The 5,000-nt window shown below is 47.0% G+C and overlaps 1 protein-coding gene across 15 annotated transcripts in view; it reads right to left on the minus strand.

Annotated features, from left to right (window-relative positions):
* The window catches only part of LOC113806428 (nucleolar protein dao-5), a 481,722-nt gene that overhangs the window by 340,493 nt on the left and 136,229 nt on the right, over positions 1-5,000 (minus strand). The gene's annotated exons all lie outside the window — the stretch shown is intronic.

Raw genomic sequence — 5,000 nt, forward strand, 5'->3', positions numbered from 1 at the left:
GACATCAAAATATATTTCTGCTTATGTAAAATTACATGTTTAGGTTGCAAATGGAAATCGAAAAATTAATTAGTTTACCTTCCCCCATTTCCATGAAATCAAATGTTATGAAGGGAAATGGAGTGCACACCCAACACCTTTAACACACTAAAATGAAGCCTCAGTCATTTCGGTCTCTATTGCGACTGAAAGAAAAAACATCTTGAAAACCACCAAAACATATAATCAAACTAAACTTGTTCCAAATATAAAAAAAAACTAATTTCATGAGGCAGAGAAAATCCCCAGCGAATCGCCTACGACGACGAGGCTCAAACTGAGGCTGAACATGAAAGAGGTAAGATGACTTAGGGCTAAAACACCAATAACAACATGAGACACACAATCACCAAATATTACTTTCCGGTCGACTCAACCCAGCGGGCACTAGTACTTCTATCATTACCAATACCGTCGTGAAAGAAGTGATATACCCGTGAAATTCCTATTGCTGAAGATATAATCTACGAATTTCGTTACCATTGGTGACGCACCAAACACTAGCTCCCTCAACCATACCTGCGTCAATAAATAAATAAATAAATAAAAAGAATCTAAAAAAGCATCATCAGCACTATCGCTGCAACAACAACCATTTCAAAAAGAAAAAAAAAAAGAAAAAAAAAAACGCTTCAAGACAACACACCCGCTCCTCTCTGGCCAAACAGACACGCCATTTTCATTCTCTCAGACACAGAGTAAGCCAAGGTTCATCCCATTAGCCTTCGGTTCACTGCCGTGCGTTCAGTAGCCGACGCGCTCCTAGGATGTCAGGTTCAGGCACTCATAGGACCGTGTCATGATGAGATCAACTTCAGGTACTCATAGGAGAGCGCCATGAGGATATCGGCTTCAGGAGTTAATAGGAGGGAGCCGCGAGGATATCGGCTTCAGGAGTTAATAGGAGGGAGCCGCGAGGATATCGGCTTCAGGAGTTAATAGGAGGGAGCCGCGAGGATATCGGCTTCAGGAGTTAATAGGAGGGAGCCGCGAGGATATCGGCTTCAGGAGTTAATAGGAGGGAGCCGCGAGGATATCGGCTTCAGGCGTGTTATCGCAAGCCCTTTGGCGTCTCCCTTGCCTCGGGGACGGCGCTGAGGCACCAGAAAAGACGATCCCAGATCCAGATTTTTAAATTTTGTGAATATGATCCAAAATTTTTGACGATTTTTTAAAACAAGATCCAGATTTTCACTGCTTCTTCAATAAGATTCTGAGGGTGAGGAATTAAGATGGAATCACTTTCAACCATATTTCACGGACAATCTTAAAGAGGAATTTTTGGAAATGATTTGTTTAAGTAGGATTAGTGTGAATGTATAGGGATATCTCCGCAGGTTTGCGTTTGTGTGTGTGTATGTAAGTGTGTGTGTGTGTGTGTGTGTGTGTGTGTGTGTGTGTGTGTGTGTGTGTGTGTGTGTGTGTGTGTGTGTGTGTGTGTGTGTGTGTGTGTGTGTGTGTGTGTGCGCGCGCGCTTGCGTCCGTTCGTAGATGCGTATTTGTGTGTGCGTTTCTACCAATCACGAGTACAGCCTCCTCGTTCCGCACAAGGACCACTGACGCGTTACCGCACCAGCAAATGGAAACGCTAACGATAAACCCCACTGAGACATCAATAAAGCCTCTGGTGAGGGATTTCAAGCCTTCGAACATGTACTTCAGATCCCGCGAAGATGCCGCCTGGCGCTCACGTCTCGCGCGCTGGGCTGGAGAGCGGAAGGCGCCTCCGGCTGGGGGTCACGGGGCTTGTGCTTACATTCAGAACATATGTATGTATGTATGCATGCATGTACGTATGGATGGATGGGTGTGTATATGTGTAACGTGTATCTCTCTCTCCCTCTCTCCCCCCCTCTCTCCGTGTCTCCCCCTCCCCCTCCATTTCCCTCTCTCTGTCTCTTCCCCCTCCCTCTCCCCTCCCCCTCCGTCTCTCCCCTCCCCTCCATTTCTCTCTCCCTGTCTCTCCCCCTCTCCCTCTGCCTCTCCCCCTCTCCCGCTCCTCCTTCTCCCTGTCTCTCCCCTCCTCCCTCCTTCTCTCTCCCTCTTCCTCCCTCTCCCTTTCTCTCCCTCTCCCCCTCACCTCCATCTCTCCCCCTGTCCCTCCCTCCCTCTCCCTCTCTCCTTGCCTGCGCGGCGGGACCAAAGGGAGTAAGCGAACGTCCGGCGCCAGACCACTAGCCTCTTATCACCAGGCCAACTGTCACTGTCACTGTCATGCTGCTTGTGGCGGTGACAAGACATCGTGCCCGTCAAGGAAGCGGCAAGGTGAGCCACCAGCAGCGTCTCCCCCGAGGGCGCCGCCGGAGACAATGGGAGGGGAGGGGAGGGGAGGGGAGGGGAGGGGAGGGGAGGGGAGGGAGGAGGGGAAGGGGAAGGGGAGTACCGCGAGGGTTAATCCCGAGAGAGACCGAGATGAGGGAGGAATGGGGGGGGTAGAAGTTATGAATGTGAATGTGAAATGAGATACGGTTGGGAATGAATAACTGTAGGGAATTGAGTTTTTACTCGCTGTGAAGTAATTCATTTTCATTCATACCTTTGTGTACATTTGTCACAATGATGGGGGGGGGGGAGTACGCGGCAAGATATGGAAGGAAACTGATGGGTGAATGGAGAGAGGGAAAGCAGGGGAAGGGCAGGAGGAGGAGGAAAAGGAGGAGGAGGAGGAAAAGTTCTGTGCCTGGGACTCGATCCAACACACTACATAACAAGTTGATGTTTGTCCTTCGATCTGAGTTAGTGGTACAGGAGGAGGAGGGGGAAGGAGATGAAAAAGAAGTGAAGGAAAAGGAGAAGAGGAGGAGGAAGAGGCGAATAAAGATCAAGAGCAGGAAGGGGAGAAAAGGACAAAATGGAATAGACCTAAGGACCAGTTTGGACTAGTGACCGAAAATGGAGAATGAAGAAGGGAAGGGCACCAAAATGCCTTTTCTCCTGACAATAATTATAAATAGATAAGTAAATAAATAAAAAAACACATACATATATATATAAACCCTCCTTCAGTAAAATCTCTGTACTTTTACTATTATTCTCCTTCTTCATTTACAAACAATTAACTGCAACTTGTCGACAATAAAAAAAAATAAAAATAAGAAAATAAAACAAAAAATAAATACAAACAATAAAACATATCAAAACAGCAAACAATAAAGCCAAAAAAACAAGCCGAATCAAAACAAAAGAAAATGGCAGCGCGTGTGGCGCCCTTCGGCAGTTGTCCTTCTGAAGACAGGAGCAAGCATTTAGTGTCAATCGGGAAGGAGCGACACGAATCGTAAATATGGGTCTAGGGAGAGGGAGACAGGGAGATGGGATAGGGAGGGAGGGGCAGAGGAAAAGAGAGAGGGAGGGAGGGAGAGATGGAAGACGGGAGAGAATGAAAGAAAAGGGGAGGGGGCAGGGAGGCAAATACTAAAGACAACAATAGTAATATTGATAACAATAATAATAATAATAATAACAATAATAATGACAATAATAAAAGGTGATGATGCTGATGACAACAACAACAACAGCAGTACCAACACCAGCCATAACAGCAGCGATCCTCATCCTAATCACTGTAATAACAGCGCAAGTTATAACTCAGCGCAGCGTGTTTCCAGGCTGCGAGCGGGGACGTTCTCCGAATCGGTGGGAGGGGATTCCCCGCGGGCAGTGGGCGTGGCTTCTCAGCTGGGCGCCTCCCCGAACCCTCTAACTGGGACTGAAGTGGAAAGGTTTCTCTAAATTCTTAGTAGAATGTCGTAGGTACTGATTGTTTTGATGTTGTTGTTGTTGTTGTTGTTCCTATGAGAGTACAGTTACACACACACATGCATATACACAGACACACATACACACACACACAAATATATAAGACATTGTATTATAGGGAGAGTAAATTGAGGTTCTTATTTTTCTTTTTTTTTCAATTTCACTTCTTTTTCTATCCTTGAAGACAATCGCTAAAATACACAAAAAATGATAACAAAAAATGCCTGTCTATCCTCCTCCGCCTACGATGATCTGTCGAAGGCAATTGGTGAAAGGAGCAGGGGTCGCCCTTCCTCTCTCCCTGCCCTCTCTTCCTCCCTACCCTCCCTTCCTCCCTTCTCCCTCCCTCTCTCACCCATTCCTACCCTCCTCTCTCTCTCCCTCCCTCTCCTTCTCTCTCTCCCTCCCCTACCTTCCCCTCCCCCTCCCTCCCTCCCGGCATGTCATCCCGCCTCCCACACCGCGTGGGACGTTCAGTGCCAACCATCACTATCATTACCTGTTTCGACCGAACGTTTCCTCATTCGCCGATGAAGTTTCACCCTAACCCGAAAATAGACCTGAATAAAAGGTTACCTAACGTATCTAACAGCCCAGCCATTCTCTATCTATCTGTCTGTCTGTCTATTTATCGATCTATCTATCTATCGATCTATCTATCTTCCTCTTCATTTATTGTTTTCTATCTTTCTATTTTCCTTTCTCACTCAATCACTTCCACTTTCTCTCTCTCTCTCTCTCTCTCTGCACAAATAAGAACAAAAATCAGAATCTCTTCCAAGTCCGTTTGCGTTCGGGGCACAAAGCATCCCAAGCGCACGGCCTCAACAAGACCTTCCGCCTCGACGCACTCCCTCGCGCCGCTCCGGAGAGCCAAGGCCTCATCTGCATACATGACACGACCTGCTTTGCCGTCTGCGTCAGCCTCTGCCTCTCACCTCGGGGGGAACCGTTTCATCCTGAACTAACCTAAATGGACCTGAACTAACCTAAATGGAGCCAAGGAGCGAGGCGCGAAAGCAAAAAAATGGCGGTTTATACCAATACGCAGTCATTCAGAGACACTTTAAGAAAAAAAAAGTACAGGATGCGTGCAGACTCGCTTCGTTACCGCGTGTTTGTTTTTCTAAAGTGGAATAATCCAAGTTTTTCACATGCGAAACAAATGTACCGAAAGTAATTGAACAGCTTCTGCTTATCTC

This window comes from Penaeus vannamei, chromosome 33 (assembly GCF_042767895.1).
Source record: "Penaeus vannamei isolate JL-2024 chromosome 33, ASM4276789v1, whole genome shotgun sequence".
NCBI lineage: Eukaryota > Metazoa > Arthropoda > Malacostraca > Decapoda > Penaeidae > Penaeus > Penaeus vannamei.